Below are 22,138 nucleotides of genomic sequence, written 5' to 3'. Positions count from 1 at the left end.
CACCGATGTATTGCGCCTCCCTTGTAGCCAGTTCCATGGAGGCAGCAATATCAACAGCCTTCTGTAAGGTAAGCTGAGCCTCTGTCAGTAGGCGCTTCCGTATAGCTTCACTGTAGAGGCCACACACTAACCTGTCACGCAGGGCATCATTTAACATCTCTTTAAATTCACAGTGTTCTGCTAGCTTTTTTAAAATGGCTACAAATTGTACAACTGTTTCATCTTCCTTTTGGTCTCTTTTGTGGAACCTATATCTTTCAGCAATTACCAGTGGTTTTGGGGAAAAATGGGACCCCAGGATTTCCACAATGTCACTGTAAGATTTAGTCTCAGGCTTAACAGGGTGTAGTAAGCTGCGTAGCAGGGAGTAGGTTTTAGCCCCTACAACACTTAAGAATATTGGCACCTTCTTTGTTTCTGTAATGTCATTTGCAATACCAAAAAGCTCAAAACGCTCAGTATACACATGCCACTGCTCTATATTCTCATCAAAAGGTTCCAGTGGCCTGGTCAGAGTAGCCATGATTTTTAGTTTCACTTTCACAGTCAGTGTAAACAAGCAGTATTTTTCTTTGTTTGTTCTTTACCTTGACTTCTACTTCCTTCTGTTACTAGAGCAGCACGAGGATCCCATCCATCGTCGCCACTTGTTATATCCTTGGGGGCAGCCGGTTTAGGAAGAAATCACTTGAGGCCAGAGAGCAGATAGCTAACAAAACTACCATTTTATTTACAGACACAGAATGCTCACTCAGCCGGCTGAAGCTGGCTGAGCTATCCCCTAATAATCTAATTCAGTTGCCATAGGAACAAAAACCATGACAACCAAATACACAACAGAGAGAGACTGTGGTCACTCTCTTGGGGATAGACGAGGTAGGAAGTGGTCCAGGGAGGCAGCAGGACATAGACCTTGGCTGTCATCTCCAGGGTCCCTGGGCTGAAACCCAGAGTAGTGGGAGGTTCCAAGAAAGGTGAGGTGAAACCTGCTGAGGTAAGGGGTGTAAGAACCATAGAGCCCAGAGACAGACAGAAGACCTGCTGTAAGGTCACTGGACCACAGCTTGTTTGGACTCTGTTACCCCGGAAGAGATAGACTAAAGCCTGACCTGGCTGGAAGACCAAGTTGTGAAAAGAGACCACCAAAGTGATGGAGTAACCATTGTCAGGGGGTGCCATATGGGGAGACAGCTGCTACACCATGCCTGGCCACAAGGAGGCATTCCTGTGGTGAGTGAACCCTCTTACACTGCCATCTTGCCATAAATGGGGAATAAGGGAGCATGACAGCAAATAATGGTAATCCATAGATGAAAGAATCGGAGGGGTAGGGGTGCCATGCTGTGGACAGTCCAGTGGGTGAGACTTCTAAACAAGGCCGGGCACACTCTATGACTCTCATGCAGAGACATGTATGCAGAGAGTACAGAAACAAGGCAGCTTGGCACACAGTCTGGCATATTGTCCCTCAGCGATGGTGGCCCAGATGTCAGCAGACACAGATACATGCACAGTTCCCTAAAGCAGTGAAGGCAAAGGAACCAGCCCCAGTTTGGGACATTCTGAGCAGAGGGATGCTCCACACGCAGTGAAGCTGAACGAGAAGTAGAATGACCCATGACTAGAGGATTGCCAACAGTCCAGGGGTCACATGCTCAGCTGGTATAAATTGGCATAGCTCCACTGAGGTCAATGGGGTTATGATGATTCCATCAACTGAGAATCTGGGCCAGATCTGCCTAGGTACTCTCACAACCCCCAGCTTCATAGTATATGAGCACCATAGGCTGGACACCACGGCCATGAGACACTAACCTATGAGAACTGAGCTAGGGCATTCAAAGGTTCTGTAGAAAGACCAGTGCTTAGCTGGGGCTCAATCCTTCCAGAAATGCTCTGGATTGGTCTATCAGATAGATTCCTGTTCTGCAGGTGCTCAGCACATGGAGCAAAGGGGATCATACTGCTCCAGCAATGTTGAATGTTACTGTCCTGCATGAAAGTGGGCATGCAATGGGGACACTTGAATCGAGCCCTTGTTCAACCTGCAAATATGCTAAAGCTGCAGTGGTTTTATGGGTTCACTGTACAGGCTTGAGATACCGTTACACAAATGGCAATTTACTTTTATTCTCCACTGACGGGGAAAGCCCACTAAGCACTGCATGTACCATCATTTACCATCAAGGCTATTTTCTTCTCTGGTGGGAAAAGCCAAACAGATGGTGTCCCTCTCCTTTCTCCACCACAGCAGGGGAAAACGAGGGAGGTGAAAACAAGGCATGGAAGGGACCATGAGGAGCTTGGCATGTGACATAATGAGCTGTTGCAGAGGGCCATCTATGGAGCTATGTTCATATCAGGGCTAGGTAATACATTACGTGAACTTGGGGGTCTATCTTTTGAGGCTGGGCTTTGCACAAAGGGAATTAGGTGCCGCAGTCCCATTGATTAAGGCTTCTTTGAAAATCCCAGCTTAGTGTCATTGGCACACACTTCAAAATGACTACACAATCTGGGACCTCTCATTCAACAGCTCTCCTCTGGAGCGAGCCAAGCCCTGACATCTCTGCTTTGTGGAACAGATGGCCCTTCCACCACAGCCTGCTGACCGGCCCTGATGTATAGTGGCGCACACAGTTGCTGGAACTGGGCCAACTGCTGTCCAGCATCTTTTCTTAAAGGGCCCACTCCTGGGGAGCCTGAAGACTCACTGATGGGTCCACGGCAGCCTCAGGCAGGTCAGAACTGGAGTTCCCAGGGCAAATTGCAGCTCTGGCTCTCCAAATGTAGGACACTTGAAAGATATGGAACTGGAATGACTGACGTGACATGGAATAGGAGATAATTGCATTGACAGTATTGGATCTTAGCATTATATTCATATTTGTATTGTGGCAGCATCCCTCTGCTCCAGTCAGTGATCAGGGCCTCTAGTGAGCTGGGTGCTGCATGCACAGACAAACAGACACAGGGACCCTAAGATATCAGCAATACAGGTAGGATTACAATTATAATTTGAAGTGGTAGCCATATAACCATTATAGGGATCTAGGCCAGGATTAGTGGTGGGTTGGGTTTGGCAGGTTAGGATGGATGTGCATTGAGAGAACTGTGTGTGCAAAGCTCCCATCATACCTGCCCACAGCATCAGCCCTTCCTTCTCACAAATATTTTATTCACCCACAGATTGTTTTTAAGACAGGTAAATCATACCAGAGGTATTATCTGCTTGTCGTATTTTCCTACAGACTATGTAGCCATTGTCACTTGTCATTGTTTCCTAGTGCTCTGCATCAGGATAGATTGTTTTCCAGGTTGGAGAGATGTGTCTGTTAATGGTGTAGACTGACAGGCTAGGGGTTCTCACAACAAAACTTTTGGTGGCCTCTGAGTGCGGCCACCAACTCTTGCTGGTGGCCACTCTGTGAATTTTTCCTAAAATTCATAATTAAGTTTAGGAAAAACCAGTCCATATGCACATAGACATGTCCAGGTCATTGTAAGTTATTGATGTATTAGGAAGGGCGTAGAATGAAGAGCTCCCCGTTCAGTGCACCCAGACTTCGCTCCTATTCTTGTGCTTGAAGCGTGTCACAGAGTGGGATCCCCTCACTCTGCCAGGGAGCTGCCAACCCTGCAGCAGTCCGGAGCCATTTTGTTGCTGTGGTACCTACAGCCACTGTAAACAGCGAGTTTAAAGCAAGGGAAGCATTGACCCATCTCCGTCCCTGCCTCCTGCAGCCCTTCAGCAAGAGCCTGCCCCAGGGAAAGTGGGTCGGGAACTCCTCGGCCACCTGCAGAAACCCAGGCTTCTCCAGCCCAAGCCAGGCGGGAGTGGGGGATCTGCCCAGGGAGCGCCCCAGTGATCAAACACTGCAGCCACCTCCATTGACAAGAGCTGCCTCCAGCACCACGCACACCAGCCCTGCATTCTCCAGAGGCACTGCCCGGAGCCCCCAAGAAGCCTATGTGGTGCAGGACACCGATCCCTGCTGGCAGCACCAGTGCAAACATCAAGGTGGAGCATCTCACTGCCCTGGGTAACAGCTATTCAGGAGCAACAGCTGGGCACTGCATGGAGGGGCTCCGCCCTTGCCATCTCCGCCCCTCCTGTGGAGGCTGTTGTGGCCACATTTTGAGAAACGCTGGTCTAGGAATCGGGTGTTGTCCAGATAAGATGGTCCAAAATGTCACTTCCTGTCCCACGTGTCTACGAGATGGGCTTCTGTAGGCAGCCTTTGGGCAGGGCAGCCTTTGATGTGCTGTGTATCTGATGGCTATGAAAATGGTGTGTGTGTGTGTGTGTGTGTGTGTGTGTGTGTGTGTGTGTGTGTGTGTGTGTGTGTGAGCGAGAGAGAGAGAGAGAGCGAAAGAGAGAGAGCGAGAGAGAGAGGGTTAAATCAATTGCGCTCTGCAATGTAGCAGAAGTCGTCTCTGCCCTGTGAGCAACAATCAGACGTTCCAAGGCTGTAGGTCTGGCTGGTTACTGGGGATGGGAAGAATCCACAAACACGGTTTAGCTACTGCTAGAATTGACATTGGTTGCTCCGAGGCTCTGTTAGGGCTTAGGGGGGATAGGAATTTTCCTCTGGTGCAGCTGGGCTCTGTCCTAGGAATTGTCAATGCACAGCCAGATGCAGTGTGAGTATGTTTTGAATAATATCGGGGTCCTTCCTCCCTCCCATTTTACTTATTATAAGCTAGATTTCTCTCTGGCCCTTGTGTGAGTATGCACATTGGGGTGAGAGGGCACAAGGCTCCAGTGGCCCAGGACAATTGCAAGTCCTGTGCTGAAGGAAGTACAGGATCCACTCCCTCAGTGTGCCCACACAGTCCAAAATTGCCCAGCATGGCAGGGAGGAGGTAGGGCTGTCTCTCAGCAGAGGCAGTAGCTTGCATGATCCTGTGGGGCGGTGCAGTGTTCACAGTCCCTCTGCTCACGAGGGAGATTGGGGAAGGATTGTGTGCCCAAAGGCATAACTCCTCCCCGACCCCTGGACTGGTGCAGCTCACCCCTGCTTTCAATGCAGGCCTGGGCCTGAATGCCACAAGTGAGCCCAAATACACATGTCAGCCAGGTACAGCGTTTGGGCCACGGCTGCCCCTTGCGATCTGCCACTTCCATGGCATGGCAGAACCATGGTCTGCCCCTCCCATCTCCTTCTTAAACCTAGGGTGACCAGACAGCAAGTGTGAAAAATCGGGACAGGGAGTGTAATAGGAGCCTATATAAGAAAATGACCCAAAAATCGGGACTGTCCCTATAAAATCAGGACATCTGGTCACCCTACTTAAACCCCAGCCCTCAATGATACAGCCAAACTGAGGCAAAACCAGGGGCATGCCCAGAAAACGGAGTGCATCTACTAATACTTGATTCAGTGCTTTCATTAGAAAATAATGAATGTCTGTCTGTCTACCTGTCTCCATCATTATATGGATGCTAGAGAGACATCTATCTTTAAGCTGAAGTTCAGTGGTGAGAATCCAAATCCAAAAACATCCCTAAAAAACACAAGCTATTCCCCATAGCTATTGCTAATCTTACTGAGGCAAAGTGGCTGAGGCAATAGCATTTATTGGACCAGCTTCTGTTAGCGAAACGGACAAGCTTTTGAGCTACACAGAGCTCTTCTTCAGGTCTCTTCTTTCTTACCATCCTATAGTACTTCTATCTACTTCTGGGCTGAGGACTGCAAGGACATCAAATGCCACTAGAGGGCACCATCCCACTTCAAACTTCCTCTGCGAGGAATGCATGTTATAAATATCTATACTATAAGAGGGGTGGATTGGAACACACAGGTCGGAGGAGAGAAGAAAAAAGAAACAATATGTTTATCATCCTCCTATATCTAGCTAGAATGCTGCCTTGCCATTTATTTATGTAGCAAGTGCCCCTTTAAATACACAAACCACAGCCACAGTAGACAGCAATAGGCAGGCCAAGGATTAGCGTAAACATACTTCATTTGGTGATTTGCGTGTGTGTTGGTTGACTTTAAAATGGAATAAACCACATTGAACAGCAAGGTAGCTATGGAAACATAACCAAAATTATTCCACCACCTTTCTGCTGCACTGCTTTCTGCTACCCCTCAAACACTGTCAAGGGAGGCTAGAATATTGCTTCTTATAAATAATACAATGTGTGGAGCTGCAAAAGGAATCAATAAATTAGGGTCTAGAAGGGAGGGGGGGATGTTTCAGGGAAAAAAATACCCAATAGAGATTATATTAGTTTCTGATGACTTAGCATTAGTACTGGAGTTAGTTATTGTTGTCTGTGTGTGCTCAACTTGCAGAATGAGATGTGTGTGTGTGTGTGTGTGTGTGTGTGTGTGTGTGTGTGTGTGTGTGTGTATATATATATATACACACACATTTTAATGCCTAAGAAAGGAAAAGACTAGGAGGTACATGTGCTACCAGGAAGATCTGGTCCTACACAGCTCAATCCCAGTCTGCAACACCCCTATCGGGCCCATTTTGGACTCTGCAGCCCACGCAGTTCTGCCCCTGCGGCTCTTTCCTGACCTGGGCACTCTCTGAGATTCCAGCCCGGGATATTCCTTACTTGAATGCAGGCCACCAACCCCACTGAATTGAGCTGTAGCATTATGTTGTGTGAAACTTACCAGAAACTGAGATTAAAAGTTTATTCCATGAGCAATTTCAGGCAGATTTGAGACTAGGGGCAATATTTTGGCCCCATTTGAAGTCAATCACAAAACTTCCCTTGAGTTCAGTGCGGCCAGGATTTTAATCTAGGGCTCTGGATGGGTTCCTAATATTGAACACTTAGGGTCTAGCTAATCTTCTAGGACTAGGTTGTGCCTTTAGAGTGAAGAGGGGTGTGTAAATTGCAGGAGTAGCTCTTGGAGGCATTGCGCTGGAGAGAGATCTCTCTGAGACACATTTCCCTCCCGGAGTCTCCATTACTCTGAGGGGATAACAACTTGCTAGGGGCCCTGTCTCAGCTACTGCATCCCCTGCTGCTTCCCCACCACCTGCTGCAAGGTGGGAGTAGTGGATGCACACAGCCTAGATTCATACACCTCCTTACTCACTGCTATGGGTATATAGCCCAAGTCAGAGTTTGGCCTTAGAATGCTGTTGGTATTTGTTCTCTAGAAACGAGGAAATACATTGATGTCTGTCTTGCTTAGCCTAGTGATAATGCGGCATTTCCCTACAGGTGCACCCCAGAAGGGACCATGTAATGCACAGCCAATGATTTTCAAGAAAGCTCAGCACCCAGTGAATGCCCAACATGCTGAGATCTTCTGAAAATCTGGCCTTAGAAATTTCTCTGAAGGTGTCAACCCATCAGCTACAACATACTCCGTACTTCCCTTAAATCAACGACCATTCCACAAAGGCGACTGTGGCATTTAGAGAGAATTGCCAAGTTCCTGCCCCCATTCTCCCTGCATGTCTTCCAAGTGACTATCTTTCTCTACCTGCACAGATCTGCTCAAATTGGGCCTAATGCTTCTCCTATTGAAGTAAATGGATATCCCTCCCTATTGACTTCAGTTTATTTCCATGCACCTCACCTGACTGACTGTTCTCCCGTGCACTTCCATTCCGAGCCAGTGGGCTTTACTGTAATCCACCAAACACCAATTAGATGGTAATAACTTTCACTCACTAGTGAGCTGGTGACCAAGAAGTGCAAAGCCCTATGAAGTCATTCTCTTGACTTCAGTGGGCTTTGCATCAGGCTCCTCTTTGCTGGTTTCAAGCCCATACACCATCTAGTCCTCTAGATTCAGGATTTTGTGGTTGATCTTATTAAGCCTGGAACTTTCAAAGGGACCTAAGGAGTTAGGCCCTCAGGGTGAGATTTCCAAGGTATTTAGGTACCTAAAGATTCAGGTAGGCACCTAGTGGGATCTACAAAAACACCCAAACAGATTAGGTGTCTAACTCACTTAGATGCCTAGTGGGATTTGTAAAAGTGCCTATCTGCTTCTTTAAGTGCCTAAATACCTTTGGAAATCTGACCAATTAAATTTCAATAGAATTTGGGCATCTAACTCCCTTAGGCGTCTCTGAAAACACCAGCCTAATTTAAGAGCAAAGGCACCCAAATAAAGATTCCCTGTGTGGCAGATCATTGTGCTATCACTAGAGGTCCATGCCAGCACAGAGCCACTAGTCTCCTGGACAACACAGTTCACAGCAGGGATGTCTAGCAGCGGCACAACACAGCACCAGAAGATCATGCCTTGGAGATATTTGTAAAGTGGATATTTACACAGCTGATTAGCAACAATAATAGGGTTAAGAGACAGCTGGGCAGCGGCATCTTTGGTGCCCTCTAGCTAGCTCGGCCTTTTGAGAGCAACCAGAACCGGTTGAGTGAGGCTGTATTGGAAATGAATATTTTCTCCTTTAAAAGCTAGGCTCACCATGCAAGGGGCTAGTAAAGACCCATCTCTTCCTAATGCTGGCAAAAGCCACACTGTTGAAATTGCATTGGTGCCTGATAGCAGTGCTTGTGGGCCGAAGGATGGGGTTAGGAACAATCTCTCTCCATCTCACTTTAATGCTGCTTTAACAATCAGAAAAAAACTTTACTGTGTATTGTTAAAGTTTACTGTTTAATGTTTTAATAAACAGTCAAATTCATCCTCCAATCGTTAAATCAGTAGTAAAATAGGGATGGGGACTGGTTTACGGTATTTTATCTGCATCACTAGCATATTAAAACAAGTTCCCTCCAGCCAGGAAGAACTACTACAATTCAGCTGCATCCCCAGAATACATGGTTTCCTGCACCTCAGGCACATGGACCTGCTAACGCTGAGATCTGAATTCATAGAGGGGAGTGACCAGGAGCACACCCTATCCATCTGAAACATTCATGAAACCATCATGGAGATGAGTAAGAGAGCACATGAGAGAGGAACATAAAATAAGGAACAATGTAGGGTAGATAGCTCCAGCACGGCTATTCACCCTCTCTCATAAATACACCCACAAGGAGACAGTCAATGGAATTGAATAATATTTAGTATTGATATAAGGAAATCCTTGACTACACAACATATAAGTAGCCTGTGGAACTCATTACCACATGATATCACAGGTCAAGAGCTTACAAATATTCTAAAAAGGATTGGGAATTTCAAACATTTTGGAAGAAAGAGAAACTTTGGGTCATCTCTAATGATTGGGGTCTGCCAATGGGCCAGTGATCCCAGAGCTGCTGACTGAAGAGTTTCTTGTACCTTCTTCTGAAGCGGTGGCTACTGACCACTGTTGGAGACTGGGTCTGATCCAGCTTGGCAATTCCTATCTTCCTAAAGCCTAGCCTCATAATGGTACACAAATTCCTTGTTTTTTCTGAGGTGCCTCATTTTCATCTGAGCTCATTAACAATCTCCTCTGTTGTGCCCCTAGGTTCTTCTGTATTCACAGCCTACACACTACTGCAACGATTTGTGTACAGAATATGCCTTGTGAGGTACCATTTGCAAACTAACAACACGCTTCTCAATAATATCATTGTATAATGCATATATGAATGCTGTATGAGAAATCATAGAGACTGGCTAATATGCTTTAAAGTTTGTGACTAAAAGGTGTTTAAACCAGGGGTGCCAGGGGGAGTTAATAAACAAGTTTTCTCCAGACAAAGGAAAGAGGCCCATTCCTCAAGCTAGGTGTGGCACATATTCAATGAGCTAGTCGTGTATCGGAGGTTTCAGGAGGAAGAGAACTTGCTACCACCAGCAGGAGAGGGACCAGCTTGGAGCCTCAGGGGGGACGTCTACACAGCAATTAAATACCCATGACTGGCCTGTGTCAGCTGACTTGGGCTGTGGAACTGCAATATTGCTGTGTAGATGTTTGGGCTCGGGCTGGAGCCCAAGCTGGAGGATCCCCGCGTGGTGGCAGGGTGCCAGAGCCCAGGCTCAAGCCCAAGCCTGAATGTTTACACAGCAATTTTTAAGCCTGCAGCCTGAACCCCACAAGTCCAAATCAACTGACTTGGGCCAGAAGCAGCTGTGCCACAGATCTCTTATTCCAGTGTAGATGTACTTGTGATTCCCTTGCTCAGCATGAACTAATGAACTTTATCTGGGTGTGGCAGGGCAATGACTCACTGGTGCAGCGCCTCCTGCTGGTTGTCCAGGGAATTAGCTCTTTCCCAGCTCCAGAGCACCCTCTGCCAGCGGATGGCTTGCCTGCCACTGGCCCCCCATCTGCCCCCCCCAGGCCCTGGTGCTCCTCTATTTCAGGTTTCTGCCTCAGTAGCAACCCACTGTCTCTGGGTCTCCCCTCTCAGGGGAACCCCCCCATCCCCACCTTGCCTCAGTGGCTACTGCCAGTCATCATCTAGCCCCCGCTCACTGGGGCAGACGGCCGTCTGTAAACCACTCATCATTGGCAAAGAGGTTAGGACCTGCCGCCTTTGCCTATCTCTGGGCTGCCCCTTTGCAGCCCTAGTACCTATTTGTAGGCCTTTAACTAGGCCTGCAGCCTGGGGTTTTGCTAGGCTGGAGCTCCCAAGCTCCCTCTGCCCTTCCCCAGCACTGCTTTACACTAGTACCCTTCTCAGCACCCAGGCAGCCAGGCCCGTCTCTCACAAAAAGCTAGAGAGAGAATGTTTCTGAGTGCCTGGCTCACTGCCCTTTTATAGGGCCAGCTGTGGCTCCTTCCCCAATCCGCCTAGCCTTTCCCCAGCTGCAGCCCTCGCCGGGGCTGCTTTTAACCCCTCTTTACTGCCCTACTACAGTGGGGTACTTTTCAGAAGAATCCGTAGCAAATGTCTGCTGAACTATAGAGAGAGGGGGAGCGAGCCTCTAAGTTTCCTTCACTTTAAGGAGACAAAGAAACCAAGCAATGTGATCTGGGATGGGTTCTGGCCAGGCCAGCCAGTAACAAGCTGGAAAGAAGACTGGGTGAGAGAAACCATCTTGAACAAAGATTGTATCTTGCTTGATTAAGTTTGACTTTTCAATGAATGCTTTCACTTTGATTTGCTTGTAATGAACTCTACCTTTATTTCTTTTACTTGGTATCACTTAATCCAGGCTCTTTTGTTAATCAACTTGTTTTACTTTCATTATAAACCATCAGGGCCGGATAGGTTCAGTAACGTGTGTGCGTCCAGTCAGTTGGCAGGCTGGAGTGGTGTATTGTCTGAGGCAGAGAACATAATACTCATTCTGTGAGGCTCAGTGAGAGGGACTGGACCATGCAAGAGGATGATTTGGGGGCAAATTCAGGGCTGGAAGGGTACCAAGGTCAGTCACATTGGGCATAGCCAGAGGGAGACTTGTGGGCTGCTGGCAGGAGGTTGGGGGTCAGAGCTCTGAACCAAAGCTGCATAGGGTTACAAGGCAGACATTGACTGAACCCCAAAACATCACACCTGGATGGCTTTTCTCATTTTTAAAACTCTCTGGTCCCTCAGATGTTGTGTTCTGAATGTATCCCTGAGGAAGTCCAAACACGACAGTCTTTAGCACTTCTTTATAGTGCTAACTTCTAAAGACGTTCAGAAGAGCGTCTCTGCCAGTGGCACTCTGAAAGTGATAAAAATATCACACCTATCCCTGCAGTAATTTTTAATAGGTTGCTGCTGTTATTCCGACTTTCTGATGGTAGTGATAGAAGTTTTATCTCCTTAGGGGTAACTTCCCTTCACTGTCAGTGCATACCAGGTCTCCTGCTTAATAACATTTGTAGTCTGTGCCAACTGTGTGCCCTGCTGAAAAATTATTAGCATGTTATCCTTGGGCAATGGCTTGTAATCTTCTTTTTATTCCACAATAAACAGTTTAGAATCCAGCCCCCAAGAGTGAGAATAGAAACTAACTTGATAGTTACACTTCCATACCTGGTCTAGCTAAGGGAGAGGGAAAGGGAGGGAGGCTGGGGAGGGGCAAAGAAAAGGAGGCTCTTAGCAATGGAAGGTGGGTGGGGGAAGTGTCTGACACTGGACACATCCTAGTGATGGGGAGGTGAGACATTGGAAGAGCCCTAGAAATAGGGGAAGGGTGAGAGATGGAAGGGTCTTGCTGGGGCAAATATAACAATCTCTTATGCTAGTTGGTCCGACACCACAATCGTGTATTCCAGTCACTCTTCCATCCTTTGGGCCCGGGATGTTGTTTCAAAGAGAACATGCTTGGATGTAGGAGAGGGAGGAAGTGTTTTCTCACTGCACACAACTGTGAGTGGGGAGGTATCACGCTGCCTGGAGCAGCTCACAGCTGTGAGTGCCTAGCTCAGGGCAGACTGTCAGAAAGCAGGGCAAACACCTCCAGCTGGTGGTGTGTTCTGTAATTAGATTTCACCAAGCCAGTATCAAAGGTGAACTCCTGGATCATGGTAACAGTCTCACCATGGAGTCACAGACAGTCTCCTTGGGCTCTCCAGTCTATCTTGCCACCCAGACAGGCTGGACTTTGTGATAAAAGGTCACTTAAACCAAAAATCACACCACATTAGGTTGCTCCCTGTCCCAAGAGACCGGTCACTTACCCCTGTTCAACTGATACTCTGGGTCTTACACCAAAGACAAGCTGGCAGCCAATTCTACAGCAAACCAACTAAAGGTTTATTAGCTAAGAAAAGGAAATGAACATTATTGAAAGGTTAAAGAAGGTAAAATATAATAACAGGTAAGTCACAGTTTGTAATTCCAAATGGTGGCACAGATGTAGTAAATTTGCCAGTTTCCCAAAAGTCTCTTGGAGCTACCCAGAATAACTCTGGAGAGCTCCATTTTCTCGTCTTGTTCAGTTATTCTGCCCTGTTTGAATCCAAACAATCCAGAGACCAAGAATTTTTCCTTGAATCCATACCTACAGCTTCTTCTGACAGTACACACGCTGACAGTGTCTCCATTCACGTGGACTTTTCCTTTGACGATGAGTGAGGGATCCACTTTGAGTCTCTTACCTCGGGTCATCACCACAATGGTCATTTGCTTTGGAATTAGCCTTCTCTGCTAATGTCCTTCATTAGCATTCCCCAAGTCTTCTTGAATGTCTGATGAGTTATTTAGTTAAAGGGCTATTTACCATGTAAATGTTTGCTATTACATCATGACAGGAATGGAGAAGTGAAAACCATACAAGTAACATTCCACTCGTTTTCATGAAGTTTAAACACCTGAATACATGTAACACTTTGATCTATACTAACACTCAAGTGTATTGGCCTGGGGTTCTGACCTGAACTGGCACATGGTTTGCCAGCATCACAGGAAATATTTCCAGCCACCAGTGGATTCAAAGTAGGAGACCTGTCCTATATCATGGGGCTGGGGAGGTAAGAGGTTGAAGTGGAGTTAGGGATGGATAAACTGAATATTGTATTTGCCAACCATCATGAGCACTAGCCATGTCTGGCAAGCAAATACCATTTAGGAAACATTTGGCTGCCAGATATTCTGTCTGACAAGATGGGTCAAATAATATTTTTTATTGGACCAACTCCTGTTGGTGAAAGACAAACTTTTGAGCTACACAGAGGTCTGCTTCTTCACCAGCAGAAGTTAGTCCAGGAAAAGATGTCACCTCACCCCCTCATTTTCTCTCTAACTTCCTGTGTCCAACATGGTGACAACTCTGCAAACGGATAGTCTGTCTCTCACTCTGATAGGGTATTGTACTGGTGCCCACCGCTGTAGTATCTGAGTAGCTTGGGACATAAGGGGACCAACATGAGGTTAGGGTCATAGGGAAGTTGAGATTTCTGAGTCACATGACAACATTCCAGCCAATTCCTGGATGAATTCACGGTTGAAACCACAATTTGAAGACTTCAATAACTCAGACATAGGTTAGGGGTTTGTTATAGAAGTGGATGGGTAAGATTCTGTGGCCTGCTTTGTGCAGGAGGTCAGACTAGATGATCATAATGGTCCCTTCTGACCTTAAAGTCTATGAGTCTATGAGTCTCATGTGACAGCTATTTAGAGTCCTTCTTCAGATGTTTTTTACTCTCCCCAGACTCCAGTTCCTTTCACCCCAGATCATTCTAAATGTGGCAGAGCAGGGATTTGTCTTTTGAACCTGGGTTTCACTAATCCAAGGCAGCATCCCGACCACCCAGCTCCAGTATTTCTCTCTCTCTGTGCTCTGTGCCCAAAAAAACCTTCCTGACAAAAGTGCAGGGGAAACCAATCCGTCTCCACAAAATATTTCAGCTCTGACAAAACAACCTGTTTTGCCGAAATTTCATTTATGTTAAAATGCTTCATGCACCTTCCTCAGACATAGCATACAAGACCCTGGTGTACCTCAGGTCGGCAGTTCTTATGTTCCTATGACCCTGTTATTTTGGGAGGAAGTCCCTGTGGAGACCCGGAATGTGTGAGGAAGTGCAGAGAGATGCAGTTTAGCTAAAAGTCAGTTCCAGGTAGATACAAAAATCAGGTGCTTGGGTGTGAGGAGAAGACTTGCTCTGTGTGTGTGTGTGTGTGTGTGTGTGTTCTTCACCCACACCTGACAATTCTTTTCAAATCTAGAAATATCTAAATGAACATTTTTTTCTCTCTCCAGAAACACCCTAACAAATAGAAACAGTTCAAATTCCTAATATAAAAAGCAAGCCAATTTCAGTTCCACAAAGGGGATGTGCGCATGCATGAAGATTAAAGGAGGTAGACTACTGCCACTGCAAACTCTCCCTGCCAGGTGGAATGAGAAGCAAAAGCTCCAGTTCAAACAGATCAAGTGATTTTGAAACTGAGCAAAGACAAAATGAGTATGATACCAAAGCAATAAAATAAATCAATGACAGAAGGTTCCACCAAAAAAGACAAATGAAGTTGAAATTCCTCCTTGTTTATTTTAATGTTTGGAACATTTTTGAGGTGATTTATGCCCTCCCCTCAGTATATTTTTCATTTTTTATATTTATTTTAGAGTTAATTGGATTTCCAGGCTTTGCAGCCAGACACCGTAATTGATCTCTGAAAAGATGGATTTGTTGCTTTGCTGGGCCTGAGTTTGACAAGCTGAGGGGAAAGAAAAGAGAGGAATAGACACATGCACGCACGGCAAAAGTGGGTCAGAATTGGGTCCAGCTGGCACAGTGCCCCATGGCAGCTGCCAGGCCTGTGGAATAGATGCCACTCTGGACAGCATTTCTCCTCTAGCGTGACCTTGGCCTCAATTTTCAAGTGCCCAGTGATTTTAGCTGCTGTACTGGAGACACCTTAAAGGAGCCTGATTTTCAGTGCCTCAGGTTGGACACCCAAAATCTGAGGCACTTGAAAACATGGCCCCATTGCCACCCTAGCGCCCTGCCCACCACCATATTTAAATACCCTCTAAGAAGGAAGGAGATGGCTTAACCTAAACACCCCTGACATTAAACTGGCTCCCTCTCATTCCTGCCAGCACACCATGGTCTTACTTGTGACCATCTCTTCTGCGTGTGTGGGCCTTGTCATGACTGTTGGCATCCACGAGACAGCAACATAGCAATGGGCTCCCTGAAAACCATCCCAACCCTGGAGCTAGTGCAGAAGGCAGCTGCCTGTTTCTGCCGTGCTGGTAGCTGAAGGGAACTAATAGCAGTTCTCTGCAGAGTAGAGTAGATCTTGCAGGCTGCTGGAGGCAATTCAAGGTGTCAGCACTTATCTCTAAACCACCACATGGCTGAGGTCCTGGCTACCTGAGAAATCACCATGTGCCACTGGGAAAGTTGGCTCCTGGACCCTTTTCAATGTTCGCCCACTTTGCACTTTATTTCATATTCAGAATACATCACAAGGGCCAGCAGTATGTTAATATGCATACAGCTGCCTGGAGAAGAGAGAAAACAAAAGAGCAGCACTACTCAAAGAGAGGAGAAATCCCTTCTTTTCTTCCAAGAACTTGTGGAATGTTTTGCTTGACACCATATTTGCATTCAAGTCTGTCCTCCCAGTAATCTAGGGGAGGGGGGGTTACAATTCCCTTTATCTGTTACTGCTTTGTCCAAGGGGCAGCATTTCTGTTGTTTGGATTTGGTCGGTGTGAGTTGTTTTGTACATCCAAAAGGATACAGATACTGCATCTTACAAAATGAATAAAAGGAAATGTTTTTTCACACAATGCATACTTAGACTGTGGAACTCCCTGACACCGGAATGTATTGAGGCCAAGAATTTAGCACGGCTCAAAAAGGGGATTGGATATTTATGTGGATAACAAGACTGTGCAGTGTTATAACAGTTAACTGGGCTAGATGGACCATTAGTCTGACCCAGTATGGCCATTCTTATGTTCTTAATAGTTAATGCTATGATAAGTTTGGAAGGGATATTGAACTTTGTGCTTCAGGACTTAGGTCAGTCTCTATTAGAGATCAGGATGAAACCTAATAATGGGAGACAGAATCCCAAAGCAGCTACTGTAGGTTCTCGCATCTTCCTCTGAAGCAGCTGGTGATGGTCACTTCCAGAGACAGGATACTGGACTTGGTGGACTGCAGGTCTGATCCACTCTGGCAGCTTTCTAAAGCTGGTGTGAGAAACATTGACGCAATCTTAGCTTGTGACTTCCCTAGTTGCTGAGGTCTGTGATGATGTTTGTAGCAAGAGATGCAAGGGCACCTCTTCTGAATTGCAGCTAGTGTCACAGTTAGCAAAGCAAGTTTGTGTGGGACTATTCTGTACAGGGGTAAGCTATCATTCATTTTCCACCCTTATAATTGCCATGTGCTGTAAGCAGGAAGCAACTTCCAAATGGTCAGCCAAAGTGAAACAGATGCACACTAGCAGGCAAACAGATCAATTGCAAACTGCATAGAAAAGGTCCGATTTGCTGCTGTCTTGCCTCACCATTTGCACCTGTGCAAAGTGCGTGTCAAATGCGACCAGTCTCTTCAAGTAGCATTTCACATTCACTTGGGATGGATATAGATGCCTAATGTGGGGAGCAAGGCAATGGAGAACCTGCTAGGTGCTTTATTGCAAAGAGAATGTATGCCGTCCCACACATGCATTATGTTACTTAGATGGTCATCATATATCCCTCCATCCTTACAGGAAGGAGGGAAGACAAGGCAGAGCTGTTTTAATCCAGCCTTTATAAACTCCAGACTTTGGGGCTTTAAGGGTATTAAGGAAAATATGTCAGCAGGCTGGATTTCCTGCTTTTTATTCCCATGGCAGTGTTCCTTATCACCAGGGTTTGGATCCAGTCCAGGTCTTTTAGATTGCACTTCATGCAAGAGACTTTTTACAAAGGCAGGTCCCTCCTCACCCACAGATGTACGTTTTCTCTTTGTATCAGCTCCTCAGCCTGGCAAGGAAGAGGACTGCTGCTTCCACAACCTCACACACAAAAGATTTCCTGGTCTCGGCTAGGACCTTACTACATCTGTTTTGTGTGATGGGGCTTAGATCAGGAAACAGACGGCCTCTGTTTCCATCATGCAGGATCTCTAGTTGATCTTCAGCCAGCCTCAGGAATCAATCACTGTCCCCATCATCAGATAACATGACTAGAAAGGTAGTTTCCTTCTTTTCCTTACCGCAGCACTCCCCTTCCTGCTATTTGATAGCACCGCTCCACATAAAAGGAACCAAGTGTGTAGGAGTCATGCCAAGGTATTTTTTGCTGTAAACAAACTCAGTTGCGTCTGGTGCTTCTACACCTGCTGGTGAACCAGGAACTCAGACCTTCTGTGCCCTTCCCAGCCACTCCGGGTATATCTACACAGCAGTGTAAGCCTAAGGTTAGAGAGACTCAAGTCAGCTTACCCATGTCAGGGAACCCTGGGCTTGAACATCTACACTGCATTTTAACCCTAGGGTAAGGATTCTCTGCCCTGTAGTCGAACCTAGGCTCTGCAGTGCACAGACCTCAGTCAAAGTAACACTGCCCCACAGGCTCTGTTTTCCCTCCTCATCTCTTACAGGTAATAGCTCTCATGTCAATCTTCCCAGCTTTCCGGTGTTGTTCCCTTCCCGCCCCGCCCCACATCTTTTCTTTGTAAGTGAACACATTTAACAAGGAGCCCATTTCCACTTTTCCTGAAAAGCACAAAGCAGCATAAAGTTTGTTGGGCAAACGGTCTGGAAAGCTTCTGAATGATCCTTTCTGGTGACCGTGGCTGACCGGAGGAGACAGCCACGTGGGATGGTATTGCAGGTTCAGTCATAGTTCACGGTTCAATAGCTTTGTTTTCTATCTCGGTTAGGCTCTCTCGTGGCAGGAAGCTGCAGCCTGGTGTTGCGCATGGTGTGGATCTGAACTGCCCCCACGAAAGCACTGGACTTGGTTGGGAATTTTTGATGGCATTTTTTTCCCATTGAAAAATACCAATTTGCAGTCCTATTGAAGACACAGCCACTCAATAAGCTGTGCTAATTCTGTCCTAATGTTATTTTATTCAGTATAACAAAGTCTCTGGGGAGCCAATTTCCACCAGAACTTGTTAACAATTTATAACTATTGGCTTGATCATTTAAAAAAAAAAGTAATTAAATTAGTCCCGGATCCAGAGTCCCCGAAGAAAAATATATTCTTCAAGAATGCAAGGATTATAAACAAACCTCACAGATCTTGTAAAAACAGAAAGAATGAGGGTAGGTGTAGGCTGTCAGATAAGATCTAAAGCTGTTAGAAAACGAACCTTTGTGCCTTTCAGTGAAGGTTTTATTTGTCATTCTTAAAGGGGCCCTGCAAGTATGTTCTGATATAGAGCAGTAGAAATTCACTCCTGTCCTGAGGGGAAGCACCATTTAAACCCTCAGAATATTTGTACAGGGGTGTGGGGCCAAACCCCTCATTGTAGTTACTGTTCGGCTGTCAGGTTGGCTGCACCAAGGATGAATGTGACCCAGCTTCTTTTACTCCTCAGCGTTAGTTTAGGATGGGAATAAAGAGAGATTTGCAAAGCTGTTTTGGGGATTTGGACCACTGATGCCCATGGCTTTTTTAATGGAAATAAACATCCTTCGATGGTTTTGAAATCTCTCTTGTTTATCTTCCCTTGGCAGTTTACTACTTTTTTTCTAAACAGGAGTGGTGCTGATGGAGAGGACCTTGATGGGACATTTCGGTCTATCCCCACATAAGTGCATGGGTGTCAGTGTCATCTGATGCTAGCAGAAATAATCCTAGAGAGGAGGGCAGCTGCCAGTGCAGCATCTTAACCCTCAATCTCCTGATCCAACAGAGGGCCCTCTAGAGATCTGCATGTGGGAGTTAGGCCACAGGCAAGAGAAGTAGGACCAGGGATGGATAAGCTCCCCACATAGATTCATAAATTCCAAGGGCAGAAGGGACCATCTTGATCATCTAGTCTGACTTCCTGGCCAGTGAACTACCCCAAAATAGCTCCCAGAGCAGAATTTTTACAAACACATCCAAGCTTGATATAAAAATGGTTAGTGATGGAGAAACTTTCACAACCCTTGGTTAGTTGTTCCAGTGGTTAATTACCCTCACTGTTAAAAATGTACATCTTATTTCCAGTCTGAATTTGTCTAGCTAACTTCCAGCCATTGCATCATGTTACACTTTTCTCTGCTAGATCAAAGAGCTCATCTCTTTCACTGGAGATTTTCAAAAGGAGGCTGGATAGCCAGCTGTCTTGGATGGCTTAGACACAACAAACCCTGCATCATGGCTGAGGATTAGCCCGGGTGACCCCTGGGGTCCCTTCTAACCCTATGGGTCTGTGATTATTAAATATTTGTTCCCTGTGTAGATACTTACAGACTGTGATCAAGTCACCCCTTAACCTTCTCTTAGTGAAGCTAAATAGACTGAGCTCCATGATTCTGGCACTATAAGGCAGGTTTTCTACTCCTTCAATCATTCCTGTAGCTCTTCTCTGACACCTCTCCAATTTATCAACATCCTTTTTGAACTGAGGGCACCAGAATTGGGCACAGGATTCCAGCAGCGGTTGCTCCAGTGCCAACTACAGAAGGCAAAACAACCTCTCTCCTCCTATTCAAGATTCCCCTGTTTATGCATCCCAGGACTGCAGCGGGGAATCTGTTGAAAAGCTTGTGGCCCCTGTGGCTGTATTAAGTGTTGTGTGCCCTCTTACCATGCTGTGGGAAGCAGCGGGTGAAGCTGGGTGGCTTTGAAGGATCAATTTGCTGCTTTGCCTGTAGATGCTTTGCAGCATGTTTGCATGGTGGGTGTGGGGGAGGATAAGGTATCTGGGATCCCATAATAATCCTTTCCTCTGCCCCTTGAATAGCCCGGTGTCCTCCTTGGTTGGGAAACACTTGCATAGTCCTTGACTAGGTGTCTGAATTGCAGTGAGGTCAGACATGGGGTAGAAGGAGGGAGAAAAAGAGCAACAGAACAAGGAGCAGTGGTCTCAAGTTGCAGTGGAAGAGGTCTAGGTTGGATATTAGGAAAAACTTTTTCACTAGGAAGGTGGTGAAGCACTGGAATGGGTTACCTAGGGAGGTGGTGGAATCTCCTTCCTAGAGGTTTTTAAGGTCAGGCTTGACAAAGCCCTGGCTGGAATGATTTAGTTGGGGATTGGTCCTGCTTTGAGCAGGGGGTTGGACTAGATGACCTCCTGAGGTCCCTTCCAACCTTGATATTCTATGATTCTATGTGTCTCACTCTTTCCTCATCCTATTGTAGGAAGCCTTCCTGCCTTCTCTAGTCTCATTAATCTCTTTCTGCCTTTTCCAGGGCATCCGAGCCGCTCTGCCACCTGCAGCCATTGCAAGGACTGCCAGCTCCATCCCTGCCACCACAGATCTCTTCCCAAAGAGCATCCACCCCCAGGGAATCAAGTCGCAACATGGAGCCAGAGCCTGATTTGCTCTTTTGCTGGCCTGTAGAAATCCCTGCCCACATACTGGGGAAGATTGTTCCAAACAGGCATCCCTTGTCACAGGCACAGCTTTTGCATCCACAGTTATTTGCAGGTTCAGTTCTTGCCCCTTAATTATGGTGATTGTTTCCATAGCGGCGAAACAACACGGAACTAGGTGCAACACAATAGATAAGCCTTAAGATAAGATACTTGCCTGAAAGAGCTAGCAGCCTAAGTATTCGCAGCATCTAGAATTCTCAGTCAAGTTCAGGGCCCCGTTGTGCCAGCACTATACACATACAGTAAGAGAGAGGCCCTGCCCCGAAGAGCTTACAGTCGAAACAGACAACACAGAGAGGCCTTGTGACTTTCCCTAGGTTAATGGCAGAGCTGGGAGTGAAACTCAGCCCCCTCCCATGTCTAATTACCTGAGGTGTGGGAGTAGTCAGGTCATTAGTCAGCTGGGAGACATTCATTGTCCCTTGCAAGTCATTGCAGGTGATAATGAAGAGGCTGGATTGAAGTTGGTATGAAAACACAGCAGGCAGAAAACATGGTCACCAGCTAGTTGTATATACATGCAGCACTGAAAATAGAACTTATGGGACTGGGTTCGAAAAACACAGGGCGCTACCCAATCTTCTAAAGGGAATGCTCTTCTACATTGAGGGAATGCAAGGAGCCTGCATGCAGGTAGGTGGGCCCAGTGTATTGCATCCAACAGAGGCAGCAGTGTGCAGATCACAGAAGTCAATGTCTCACAGGTCAACTACCATAAAAAAAGCATTCAGTCCCCAGAAATGGCTCTCTTGCTATTTGCATGAGTAATAACCTCCCCATTATTCAGTTCCTCATTTCCATCTCAGCAGGGGTTTTGACTTCTCCACCCAATGCACATCAATGGGAGAAGGGGAGTCACAGACGTGTATCGCTTCCGCCGAATTGGTTTCCTAATTGATGGTCACATTTTAACAGGCAATTGTGAAGAATTTCTGGTGGAAAAAAGAGCAGAAAAAATAGGTGCCTTCAGTTTGCAGGCTGTTAACTGTAATTAGCCTGGTTTCTGAGATGTAATTATCTCGCAATCTCAAAGCAAACACCCTGGAGGAAATTGCACAGTTAAAGACAGCATGGCATTAAAAATAAATTATTAGCATGTTGTCCGCTACTGCCACATATATGTCAGCATTTCAGCCTTAACCCCCTGATTTGGGGGAGCTGAAATCACCCAGCTGTGAGGCTCCAAGCGACACTGTCTGCTTGGTGTAGCCGTTTTCTGGCTCTGTTGTGGTGCAAAATTCAAAAACGAAGTTCCCCAGGATGGGAAGGTGTTTGGTTTTGTCAGACTCCAATTAAGAAATGGTTGCTTTTATTT

The 22,138-nt window shown here is 46.4% G+C and overlaps 1 long non-coding RNA gene across 2 annotated transcripts; it reads left to right on the top strand.

Moving 5' to 3' along the window:
- Positions 1-844: 844 nt before the first annotated feature.
- Positions 845-21,767, top strand: LOC123377045. Of its 2 annotated transcripts, XR_006582050.1 has the most exons (4): positions 845-1,230; positions 2,902-2,999; positions 9,415-9,478; positions 20,637-21,767. It is a non-coding gene; the product is annotated as an uncharacterized LOC123377045 (long non-coding RNA). The 2 variants fall into 2 exon arrangements; XR_006582049.1 differs by lacking the exon at positions 2,902-2,999.
- The last annotated feature ends 371 nt before the right edge of the window (positions 21,768-22,138 follow it).

Source organism: Mauremys mutica, chromosome 9, assembly GCF_020497125.1.
Source record: "Mauremys mutica isolate MM-2020 ecotype Southern chromosome 9, ASM2049712v1, whole genome shotgun sequence".
In the NCBI taxonomy this organism is placed as follows: domain Eukaryota; kingdom Metazoa; phylum Chordata; order Testudines; family Geoemydidae; genus Mauremys; species Mauremys mutica.
Note: the sequence above shows the minus strand (reverse complement) of the source record. Positions and strands in the feature narration are given on the sequence as shown.